Below are 13,805 nucleotides of genomic sequence, written 5' to 3' on the forward strand. Positions count from 1 at the left end.
GGATATAAAATAGAGGAGTCAGCAGGGATAGGAAACAGATACATATTAATATAATAATAAATATCAGGAGTAGAATTTATTAGAAAAAAGCAGGGGTAGTAATCATTGATCTCAGATGAATTTGAAGTTTAAAATTCATTTAAGAGAAAAATAGGGAAACTACAATGTATGTCAGCCATATTAAACATTATTGTATGAGACTATTGAAAACAACTAGATAGTATAGCATTGGAATATTGTTGTGATGTAGGAAATAAGGAATTGGTTGATTTAGAAAAATATGGAAAGAATTGGAACTAATAAGCATGATGTTATCCACCTTCAAAAAAACAGAAAATAAACAAAGCACAAATTTATATAGATGTATGTGAATGTATATGTGTATATATATATATATGATTATACATATCTGTGTATATATGTTTATGTATGTATTCATATGTATGTGTATGTGTGTGTGAGTGTATATGTGTATCCACACTTAGGTCTCGTCTTCTAAAGGGAGGTAAAGGAGAAGAAAGGGAAAAAAATGAATAAAGTAAAAAATGCACATGTACATGTATACACAAACAATAAATGGCAGTAGATGTATAGATTAAAAATTATTTGGAAATTAAATAATTTAATCCTAAAGAATGGATGGGTCAAAGTACAAATCAAAAACAATAAACAATTTCATTAAATAGCATGATGACAATGAGATAACGTGCCAAAATATGTGGGATGGAGCCAAAGCAGTTCATGGGACAAATTTATATTTCTAAATGCATGCATCAATAAGAAAGAGAAAGAGAAAAATCAATAAATTGGGAATGCAAAAAAAAAAAAAAGAAAAAAGAAAACCAAATGAAACGAGAGAGGGAAAAAATTAAATAGCTTATCTTAGGAAATTGAGCAAGCCATAAATAAGCTCCCTAAAAGAAAATCCCAAGGACCAAGTAGATTTAAAAATGAATTCTACCAAACATTTAGGGAAAATAACTTCCACTATTATAATTTTTTTTTAAAAGGTAGAGGAGTCCTACCAAATTCCTCTTAGGACTTAAATATGGTTTTTAGATCTAAACCAGAAGAACAAAAAACAGTAAAAGAAAAAAGCTATAGGTTAATTTCCCTTATAATTATTTATGTAAAATTAAAAAAAAACTTACAAGAATATTATAGCAATATGTCACAAAGATCATACACTGTGACTACATGAAGTCTATACCAGGAATTCAGGGTTGTTCAGTATTTGGAAATCAATAAGAATAATCAACCAAATTGATAGTAAAGTCCAGCAGCAAAAGATAAAAAGAGAAATTCCATTTTAAAATAAAAGTGGATAATACAAAACACAAGAGAATATGTCTGCCAAAACAAATGTATGACTATATGAACATAATTACAAACACTTTTCACACAAATAAAACAAAAATCAAAGAAATATTAATTGCTCATAAGCAAAAAAATATATTAAAAATAATAATTCTATTTAAATTAATTTACTTAATCAGTCTTATACCAATTAAATAACCAAAGAAATTATTTTGTAGAGTCACAAATTCTTATTGGAAAAATAGTCAAGAATACAGAGTGTCAATGAAAAAAATGTGAAAGAAGGCAAACTAATAGTACCAGATTTTAAACGATTATGCAAAAAGAAAATCACAAAATCAATATGACATTGGTTCAGAAATAGAGTGTTAGATCAGAGGAATAGATTAGACATTGTATAGTAGTAAATGACCATAGCAATCTAGTGTTTGATAAACCTAAAGATCAAAGCTTTTGAAGTAACAACTCACCATCTGATAAAAATTGCTAAGAAAATTGAAAAGCAGTTTGACAAAAAATAGTCATAGACCAACACCTCTTATAGTGTTACAATATAAGGTCAATATGAGAACATGTTCTAAAAAGAAAGAATAATTAGGGAAAGAAATTAGGGAAGTATGGAAAAATTTGCCTGTCATACTTACGGATAAGAGCAGAGTTTATGACTAAACAAGAGATAAAAAGGATCATGGGAAGTAAGATGGATAATTTTTTTGATGCCAAATTAAAAAAGGTTTTGCACAAATAAAACAAATGCAGTCAAAATAAGGAGAGTAGGAAATTAGGGATGGCTGAGTGGGAAATATACTATATTACTCAGATAAAGTCCTCTTTTCTCAAAAATATGGTGGATTGAGCCAATTTATTTTTAAATAGCCGTTCTTTAATTGATAAATAAATAAAGAATGTGAAAAGGAAGTTTTCAGATGAAGAAATCAGAACCACATGGAAAAATGCTGCTAATCAATATTGATTAGAGCAATATAAATTAAAATAATTCTGAAGTATCATTTATCTGATTGGTTCAAAAGATTGAAAAAGAAAAATAGCAAATGATTGAGGGCATGTGGGAAAATAGGTACCTTAATGCATTGTTGTTGGTGCTGTAAAACTGTGCATTCACTTTGACCTAGTAATACCACTATAGGATTTGAATCCAAGAGACTTTTCAGTCTCTAAGATAAAGGATATACAGATATAAAAATATTTTATAGTAGCTTTTTGTTTCAGCAAAGAATTAGAATTTGGTGGGATGTTTTGCAACTGGGGAATGGTTGAGCAAGTTATAGTAAATGATTTTGAAGGGAATAGTTTTAGAAAAATCTGGAACTTTTATGTGAACTGATAAAAACTAAGATAAGCAGAACTAGGAGTACATTGTTCATAGTAGCAACAATATCATAAGGATCATTGACTGGAAAATTTAGGTACTCAAATCAATACAATGATACAACATAATTCCAAAGAACCCATGAAGAAAAAATGTCTATCTACCTCCAGAGAGAGAACTGATGAACTTTTAGTGCAGATTGAGATATACTTTCTTTTTAATCCTTTCTTTTTCCACCTTTTCATTTCAACATGGCAAATATGATTTACATGATTTTACATATAGATTAAGGATTATATTGCTTTCCTTCTCAATGGGTAATGAAAGAGCTAACAGGTATGAGAAAATATTAGCTCAAAAATTTAAAAAAATGAATGATAAAAATAAATATATATAGCACACCCTCAATAATTGTATTATTAGTGTCAATAATTTTGGGAACAATCATGATGAATGAGAAATGTTGTAGGTCTTAAGAAAGTCTGTCTCTCTTTCTTTGTCTCCCCTCTTGGTATGTTTCTCTATGTTTCTCTTTCTCTTTCTCTCTCTCCTTTTTCCCCTTTCTCTGTCTTTCTCTTTTCATCAAGGACATCTTAATACATTACTATGCCATTGTCCTTAAGATTTTATAGAAATGAAGTAATAGACAGGTAAAGAGTTAATAGTTCCTGTCAACTTCTCAGTCACCTTTTCTATATTAGTACTTGTTTGTAATTCTGACATTTTTTTTGATATTTGAAAACTGATCACAAATATCTTAAAAATTGTGTCACATCACAGATTCATTCTGAATTTATTTTAGTCCAGTCAATTTGCTTGTTCTTGATTTCATCTGCTCCAGTGGCATTTATACAAACACACATTAGATTTAGGAAGTTTGTTGACATCAGTAATGAGAATAGATTTCTATAGAGAAACAAGTAAATCTGTGCTACTTCACAACTATTTGTTTTCCTTCTTGGGATGATTTGGCACAGTTTGGTTTTATGCCAACTTCCTGCAAGCGCCAATTTTCCTCTCCACTGATTTTTATAGTTTTGCATGATGACAATGCTCAAAATTCTGCTATCTTTTTTTTAATGTTTTACAAATGAGCTTTTATTCAATGTTGCCTTTGGCTGCCATGATTCTAAGTTTGGCAAGGAAATAATGTATTTTGTAGCTAAATAAAATTTAGGACTTCTTCAATTTTTACAATATGAATTGTTTTCAACTGGTTCAATTATTTGTGAAAATAAGTTGATATCTAATGAATTTGCCATTTTTAAGCGTCAACAATTTGTTTAAATAGTTTCAGTTGAAGGTGGGGCAATTATCTACACTTTCAATTTTCATTGATTTTTCTGATGCAATATTGAATAAATATTTAAATAGTTAATGATTTGACCACATACAGATTTATTCTGAAATGGTTTCTATATCCAGAAGAAATCTTTTATTTGTTGTTTTTCCCTAAGAGATTAAGGATTAATATTGTTTTTGTGCTATTATGTGTGAGGTTGTGTACATAATGAGTTAATATTAGTTGGCAAGAAAATTTTCAGTAACCTTGGATTTGGCATTGAATTTCTTAGTCCTTACCTTCCAACATGGCTTTCAACAACATGCATTTTTGTTATTTTTTCCTATGTGTACAATGATAATCTTTGGTATATATCGGCTCTGCTGGTAGGTAATTCTTTCATCAAGTTATTAATAAAATTTCTTTTCATGTTATAATATAATTATATATTATCACATCACCAGCACCATCATCATCATCAAAACTTCTTTAGTAACTTCTGAGAAAAACTGCAAATGAAATGTTCTTTTTCTGTTACAACTTTTTATGTTGTCTGGTTTCATGTACAGTGAAATATCAATGTGAATGTGGTTCATTAACAAGGTCAGTGCTACAGAAGGAAAATAAACAAGAGACACAAAGGCATACAGGAACTTGGCCTGGCTTATGACCTCTCTAGTTGATAATTACTCTATGTGGAGCATCATGAAAGAGTATAAATGAGCATACCTTCTCTATCTCTCATAGAGCTATCTTGTCTTCTGAAAGGATGTATTCAAGATAAAATATACATGCCTCCATGTCTATCAGATTTGTTACCTAGCATCATTAGTTCTTCTAGCTGACCAACAAATCAGAGTACTCTCAAAAGATAAATCATACATGGCTGGAAGTTGTTACTCCTCCTGCCCCTCCCTCTCTAACTTCCCTATTGGTAAATTAAAATGATAGTTGCACATGCACTGGCAGAGGTTTCAAACTCAGTAGTACCATCCAACCAGAAGTAAACAAAATATAATTAGCCAATATTTCATAAAATAAATACAATTATAAAACAACATAGATAAGTTTAATTTATGATTTTAGTGTCAGTGGAAAATCTGAATAAATTTAAGTTTTACACTACTGGAGTAGAGCAATTCTACTTTTCATTAGGACAGTACCTAAATTATTTCCTCTATGGTAAAACATGTGATTATCTGGAAAACCCAACACAAATCCAGGATGACATCGATACTATAATAAAGAGTAAGAATGGAACTCTTGTATAGGCTCTCAAAATTTGGTATCACATTTTTTCATAACTTATTCATCAAAACTTTTGAAGTTTAAAATAACTTCCTTAATAAATTTCAAAATTTTTTAACTGATTCACAAACATCTCTTTTGAATAAATAATGCATTTTTTTTTTCCTGAGGCAATTAGGGTTAAGTGACTTACCTGGGGTCATATAGCTAGGAAGTGTTAAGTGTCTGAGATCAGATTTGAACTCAGGACCTCCTGATTTCAAGACTGGTGTTCTATCCAATGCACCAACTAGCTGTCCAATAATGTATCTTTAATGCCATTCCAAATATGCTTCAAATCCTTCACAGACCTTTTTTTTTTCCTTTTAGTTTTGACCCATTTTGACCCATAATAACTCCTGGGATATCCAACACATCTTCATAACAAATATCGACACATTAGCCCTTCTTGGGTTAATCCTTGCTGCAACTGGAAAATCAGCCCTGCATTGCTGATTCTTCATAAATATCCAATTATCAAGCCTCTTCTTGAGTTAAATGATTTACATGTTAGAAGGAACATTGGATTTGGGATAAAGATGCAATAAAATGTCATTTTCAAAGAGAGGATATTTTTTCCTATTTTATGGAATGTTTATATTTTTAATGTAACTTAGTAACTTTTTGGATTCATATTGTTACTATTGTTATTGTTGTTATTGTTTAGCTTTAATATGGATTTTTAAGTCAGAGGATCTGAGTTCAAATTTAGCTCTCATACTAATTAAGTGTTTGATCTTGGGCAGATGACTTAAACTTTCTGCACCTCAATTTGCTAATCATTAAAAGAAAACACATGGCTTCAGAGATCCCTTTTAGCTCTAAATCTATGATTTTCTGAATCTTTGGTTTAGAATCTCCAATAGTTTTATCCATATGCCATGCTATACAATGGAGATAGTGCTAAGTATGAAAAAACATATATAGAATCCTGGGAAGATGTAAAGTGATGGGACACCTAGATTGAAGCTATGCCTTCCCCCACCATATAAAATTAACAGAAAACTAATCACTTCCCCATTGTTGAATAAAGATCAATTGAGGAAAAAAGAAAAGCTTTATGAAAAATAATTCTCACAGAAATAAGTGAATATGGTTTAATTATCCTGTTACTTTAGCTATTCTTTATTTTCCCTCACTTAACAGAAGATTTTCCCATATTAATTGTAGGAGTTACAGTCATAAGCATAAATTTTTATAGTTCATACCTTAGTAATATTAAAGGGGGTACCTCATTAGCATAGTAAATAGTAAATTTGTTAGCATAGTAAATTGAAATCAGTCCTGAAGTTTTAGGAGTCCATAGAGTATAGAAAACAGAAAGAAAAATTCTATAGAAAAGGAACAGGACAAAGAGTAGAGTTCTGTTTAAAGCAAATTAATGCTAAATTGTTTTGAGAAAAATTTAGAGAAGAAAGACCGACTTGAAAAATCTTTCCTGGATTTCCCTTTCAACAGTGCCCAGGAGTACCTATTTAGTTTTATAGACTATTGTATTCAACTAACTACTGAGACTAGTCTAGACACCATAAAAAGTCGTTTATAAAGAGGAAAATAGAATCCACAAATGGATGGGTAGTAAGGGTGACAAATAGGCTCAACTATATAAGTTTTTCTTTTTTTTTTTTTCTGGAAGTGGCCCTACTAGTCACCTTCATCTCTTAAGAGCCAAATATCTTCTCTAATCCACCACCTAAGGAAGAGAAATTATCAAGCAATGAAAAAAAAAGCTATTTAATAAAAAAAAATGTCATTATCTAATGAAAGCACATTACAACAAAATCTGCACAGTTCCTTGAAAGAACAATGAAGCAATATCAAGAGCTACCAAAATGATTCATAAAAGCAACAAAAGAATTAATGAATCCGATAATAATAGAAATTAGAAATCTTGAGGAGGAAATCAAAAAGTCTAAAATGAAAGTACAAAATTAGAAATACAAAAGCAAAACAATTGTCTTTTCAAAAGACTAGACATTCTGAAAAAGAGAAAGACAGAATCTGAAAATATAAATTAATTCTGAGAAAAGGGAAAAAATAATTGAACAAGTCTAATTACAATTATTTTAAGAAGTGTGAGAAGCAAAAGTAACATGAGGATAAGAAAAGATATAATCTAGTGATTTTCCATTCATTCCAATACAGATTCTGATTTTATAGTGAAGTCTTTGGACTTCACTATAATACCTCAATTGTTTTCTCACCCAGGAAGTATCTTGGATAGTTCCAGCCTTCTCACCCTGAAAACACACAAGATGAAATCCTATAGTTCCCTTCTTCCCAGATTTCTGAGACAGTGCTCAGACCAGCTGTCCAGCTCTCCTAATTTCCTGAATTTTGCAAAAATATCCCAAAAGAAGTACCTTCAGCGCAAATTTTTTCTGCTCCCTTTTTGCATTTTATATTTCTGAATCAGAATGTAAGGTTTTTAAGAGCAGGGATCATCTTTCTTTTTTTTTTCTCTTATCCTTGTATCTGTAGCACTTAATTCAATAGTATGTGCTTAATGCAAGCAAAAAGTGTTTATTGACTTAATTTCCAAAAAAATCAGTATGAAATAATAATATGTAAGATTGACAAAAACTACACTTTCTTTCTATGTTAAAGAAAATGTTTTGGAAAATTATATAGAAATATTAGAGGTAAAAGGAAGTGTGTGTGTATGTGTATATATTTGTATGTGTGTGTGTGTTAATGTATGAATGTGTTATAGAGAGAGAGCAAGAGAGAGAGTGCACAAACCTATGGAACATAAACAGAAAGAAATGCAAAATCTAACTCAACAGGAAACATCATGGTCAAACTAGAATTTTAGAATAAATCAGCAAATTTTGCAATTAATATAAAAGTTTACATTAAAAGGATAATCTATCAGAAATAAGTTTATCCATTGCATAAAACAGTTCAAAAGAAAAATTATAGTATTTAATATTCCGAAATAAAAAGATTGACTCATATTCCAAAATAGTATAAACTAAAAAAACTCATATAACATAAGTAGATCTCAAAGAAGAAAAAATGATTGATTCCTTAAAAATACCTAGAGAAAAGCAGGATTTTCAGTGTGTGCATTGATCAAGACAAATACAAATAAACTCATTCAAATAGTATTGAAAGACTAAGAAATTATATGTATGTTTTATATAAACTAAAGCTAAACAATGTCATGAATGTGGGATGTCATTTAAATAAAGAAATAAATATTTATACACATATGCGATTTTCTTAAAAAAAAAAAAAAAACCTTGCCAATTATCTTAGAGTTATGGAAGAAAAGTAAACACGACAATATAACATTAACAAGATAAAAAAAAAAAAAAACTTAAATGAACAAGTAGATACTAGTAATAGCCTGGGAAGCTAGATAGATTGAGGAATTGAATGATGAGTCATAGGTTTAGGCAAGTATAGAAAGAGATGGAGTGATAGATTATGAACATATATAAAGCCATTTCAGAGTTCTTGATCAGTGAAGTTTAACATTTTTGTACTTAGGCCATCAGTCTTGTCCTGGCTACATTAACTTTTTTCCTAATACTGACCCTCTGATAAAGCCATTCAATCCAATATCTTCCTTTACCCTGTATTCCCTTATTCCCTCTATACCCAAAAATCTTTTAGTATCTTATACTTTTATCCATCACTTCTCAACTATACATTACTCCCACTTACCACCTCTTTGTTTCCACACACATACTGCTGAATGAAACTAGAAGAAACCATGCAAACACATTAACTGGACTACTACACATTTATTATCCAATCTTAACTAAGCCATCAACTTAGACTTTTTGCCTCACCCTATTCAACCAGTTGATATGCATTCCTCATATATTATGAAGGACAATTAAGACTATTACCTAGAAACTCTATTTCTTCTCTTCTAATCATCTCACAATCTCTTTCCTTTTTAAAAAAACCTTCACTGACATCATACCATAATGTTAGTTCATTTATTCCAGTTTATGATGAAAACATAACTCCTTTTCTCACTAAAACCAATCTACTTTATGTATACCTATAGTCCCACACACTCCCATCTACTTCAGAAGAATACTCCTACTTTTATTCTTGCTCATCCCTTCATTTTAAATCTTTATCTAAGTTTTGTTTCTTTGCTATAAATCTAAATGGATACTGGAAAACATTTTCCTGATCACTCATAGTTAAGAGAAAAGAAAATTAAAGCATTGAATTTTCACTTGATATAATTTGCAAAAATGACTGAAAAGTGAATTTTTGGTGTTGGAGAAGCTATGACAAAAAAAAAAAAACCAAACCAAAACAAAACAAAACAAAAAAAAAATAAATACAATGTTGGTAGAACTGGGAATTAATCCAGAAATTCTGTATATTAATTTGGAATCAGTCATATAAGAAAAGTGACCAAGTTGCTCTTACTCTTAGATTTGTAGATCACTACTATGTATATAGCTCAAGGAGGGCGATCTCATAAAGCAATTTCCAAAATATATTAAAATATACACTTTAGTAACAGTCTTTGGGGGAATCAAAAAAACTAGGAAAAAAATGTCAGGACCTATCAATTTAATAATGTCTGAAAAATCATGGTATGTGAAAGCAGAGAATATCATTTCACTCTTGATCAGTCTATACAAATCTTCATATGCTTTTATGACTTTTTCATGTTTGTTATTTCTATATTCGTAATAACATTCATTTATACCATGCATTAAGACACAACAGGGTTGCAATCTATATTAGAAGAGAGAATATTCATTGGGTAAATGGTATAAAAAGGTATAAAAGTAGTATAAAATGCATTTGAATTATTCTTGGATGACTGTCTGTAAAAAGGAAATTATATTACTGTTTATAGATTCTGAGCTTTACTAATTAGCACTTCATACCTTGTTTTTTAGATACTGCTCAATAAGTCTTCTTCTTCCACAGGAGTTGATCTGAGTTCTCTTTATAGTGTAGAGGGAACCTAAGATTTCTGAAGGATACACCAGTGAAGCACAGACTATGGTTTCATTGATTTTCAAACGTTTTGAGGAAAGACCTCGTGATAAAAACCCCATTTCTGGTCTTTGAGGGCTAAAGTTAGAGTAGTCTGTCACCTGAAACTGCTATACCAGGTGAAGAAATCTTTGTTTAACCTTACAATAATAATAAAGAAACTTGCTAAAATACATCAAAAGTAATTTGATTTCAAAGTGAGTTTGCATCTAGAGGTTCTTTTTCTTTGTTAGACATTGCTTAAAGATGTGATAATGTCCTACATAAGCTCATAAGATTTAGAGCTAGGGAAAAAAAACCTTTAGAGAGCATCTACACCAGTATTGTCAAGCTCAAATAGAAATAAAGGCTACAAAATCATATATAAAGATCGTGTTGGATCCAGCATGGTGGAGAGGGCATAAGTTTCTTTCTGACCTTCTGCTACAACCCTCAGACCAATTAGCAAATCCAGCCTCTGAATTAGTTCTGGATCTGCATAATCCACAAATGTTGGGAGTGCAACAAATTACCAACAGAAAATAATTTCGAAGATTGCTAGAAAAGGTCTGTTATAATTAGGACCCATGAGAGGTAGGCCAAGCACAAACAAGCTGAGCACAGATGCCAGTGAAGACAGAGCAGAGTCCCAGGATGCTGCAGAATCCACATGGTGGAAAATTTAAGGGGAGGAATCTACAGGAGCAGTGTTGGCTACTTTGCCTGGTTGTAAGCCAGTAGATCAGCAGAGAAATTACAAAACACCCAACACAAACACAAAAGGTAAGTAGTGAACCTAGAAACACAAAATCTCATAGAATCTGGCCATGACCACCCAGCACCAGAAGGTAATCAGCACTAATTCAGCACAGTTGTGGCCCCTTATAGAGGAAGCTGCTGCTTGTAAAGAAAGCTTGGAAAACCTTCCCTGCCCTAAAAGCAGGCTTTAACTTTTTAAAAAATGAGTAAAAAAGCAAAGAGAAGTCTGATAATAGACAGTTTTTATGGTGAAAGAGAATAGATTTCAAACTCTGAGGAGACTAAAAGAAGATCATCACCAGATGAAGTCCCAAAAGGTGATATAATCTGGTCTCCATCACACAAGGCTCTACTAGAAGAAATTAAAAAGGATTTTAAAAGAGAGAAGAAAAACATGAAAAGAAAATGAAAACTTTGCAAGAAGGTTTGAAAAAAGACATATAACTCATTAAAAGATACATTTGATAAAATGGAAAAAGAAAACAACTCCCAGAAAAACAGAATTTGTGAAACAGAAAAAGAAAATAAGTCCTTAAAAACAGAATTTTTAAAATGGAAAAAGATAATAACTCTTTAAAAAACAGAATTTGTGAAATGGAAAAAAAAATCCATAGAACAAAACAACTCACTTAAAAATTCAATTGGACAATACAAAAAGAAGTAAAAAAAAAAAAAAAGGTAAATGAAGAAAATAATTCACTAAAATTCAGAACAAATAGTAATACATGACTCAATGAGACAACAAGAAAGAGTCAAATGAAACAAAAAAAAATAAAGAAGAATAGAAAAATTGTAAAATAATTGGGAAAACAACTGATCTGGAAAGTAGATCTAAGAGAAAAAATCTAAGGATTATTGGACTCCCTGAAAACTATGATGTAAAAAAGAACCTAGACACTATTTTTTATGAAATCATCAAAGAGAACTGCCTCAATGTCATAGAATCTGAAGTATTGAAAGTATTCACCAAACATCTCCTGAAAGAGACTTCAAAAATAAACTCCAAGGAATATCATGGCTAACAGAACTATCAGACCAAGTAAAAAAAAATATTACAAAGCAGCCAGAAAGAAACAATTCAAATACCAAGGAGCCACAATAAGGATTACCCAGAATCTAGCAGCTTCTACTGTAAATGATCAAAGGGCCTGGAATCTGACATTCAGAAAGGCAAAAGAACTTGGAATGCAGCCAAGAATAAATTATCCCATTAAACTGAGCATTTTCTTTCAGGGAAAAAGATGGATATTCAATGAAACAGGTGAATTCCATTTTTTTCTAATGAAAAGACCAGACAAAACAAAATAAAAAAAAATGACGTCCAAATATAGAACTCAATAGAAGCATAACAAGGTAAAAAAAAAAGAACTCTTAAGAACAGTATTTCTGTTCTGAGTATACATAGAGATTGCATGTATAATCTGATTTTATTGTTATAATATAAAAAAGAATGTAGAGATGGAAAGAGGAATGCCATGGAAAAAAAGCAGAAAGTGAAGGTAAAATGAGGTTAATTACATCTCAGGAAGAGGCAAAAAAACCTATTATAATTGAGGGAATAAAAGAACATTGTGTGAATCTTACTTGCATCACGTTTGGCTCAAAGAAAGAATATTAGACATATTTGGTTTCACCGAGAAACTTCTCTCACATTATAGAAAAACTGGAGGGGAAAGGGGAAAAGGAAAGGGGTAGGCTAAATAGAAGGGAAAACAAATAGTAGGGGCAAGTATAAGAAAGGGGGAGGGTCTCTAAAGGGGGAGAAGTGCTTGAGATAAGTAATACTCATAAGTAAAATACTGAGAAGGAGAGAAAGGGGGAAAAAGAAAGAGAAAAGCAAAATTTGGGGTTAATAAGATGGCAGAAAATGCAGAATTAGTATTTTTAATCATAAATGTGAATTGGGTGAACTCTCACATAAAAGGTAAGTGGATAGCAGATAGGATTAAAAACTAGAATCCTGTAATATGTTGTTTACAAGAAACACATTTAAAGCAGAGTGATACATACAGAGTAAAGGTAAAAGGGTGGAGCAGAATCTATTATGTTTCAGGTGAAATACAAAGCAGGGGTAGCCATCCTTTTCTCAGATCAAGCAAAAGCAAAAATTGATCTAATTAAAAGAGATAAGAAAGGAAACTATATCTTTCTAAAGGATGCCATAATGAAACAATATCAATATTAAACATGTATGTACCAAGTGGTACAGCATCTAAATTCCTAAAGGAGAAGTAAAGAGAGTTGCAAGAAAAAAATAGACAGCAAAACTATAATAGTGGGAGACCTCAGCATTGCACTATCAGAACTAGATAAATAAAACCATGAAATATATAAGAAAGATGTTAAAGAAATAAATAGAATACTAGAAAAGTGAGGTAGGTATGATAAATCTTTGGAAGAGAGTGCCTGTTCATCTCAGTAGTTCATGGAACCTATACAAAAATTAACAATATATTAGGACATAAAGTCCTCAAAATCAAATACAGAAAGGCAGAAATAGTAAATGCATTTTTTTTTCTAGATCACAATGCAGAAAAAATACATTCAATAAAGTGCCAGGGGAAAATAGACCAAAAAGTAATTGGAAACTAAATAATCTCATCCTAAAGAATAAATGGGTGAAATAGCTAATCAGACACACTCAATAATTTCATCCAAGATAATGACAATAATGAGACAACATACCAAAAGTTGTGGGATACCAAAGCCATAATAAGCCTTTTGCCGTAATGTGGGATGCCAAAGCCATAATTTAGTCAATGTAGTAATAAGGGTAAATTTTATATTTCTAAATGCTTATTTGCATAAAATAGAGAAAGAGAAGATCAATGAATTGGGCTTGCAACTAAAAAATCTAGAAAAAAGAAC

The 13,805-nt window shown here is 30.9% G+C and overlaps 1 pseudogene; it reads left to right on the forward strand.

Annotated features, from left to right (window-relative positions):
* The window catches only part of LOC100918275, a 136,565-nt pseudogene that overhangs the window by 13,395 nt on the left and 109,365 nt on the right, over window positions 1–13,805 (forward strand).

The sequence above is a fragment of the Sarcophilus harrisii genome, chromosome 3 (assembly GCF_902635505.1).
Source record: "Sarcophilus harrisii chromosome 3, mSarHar1.11, whole genome shotgun sequence".
Lineage (NCBI taxonomy): Eukaryota > Metazoa > Chordata > Mammalia > Dasyuromorphia > Dasyuridae > Sarcophilus > Sarcophilus harrisii.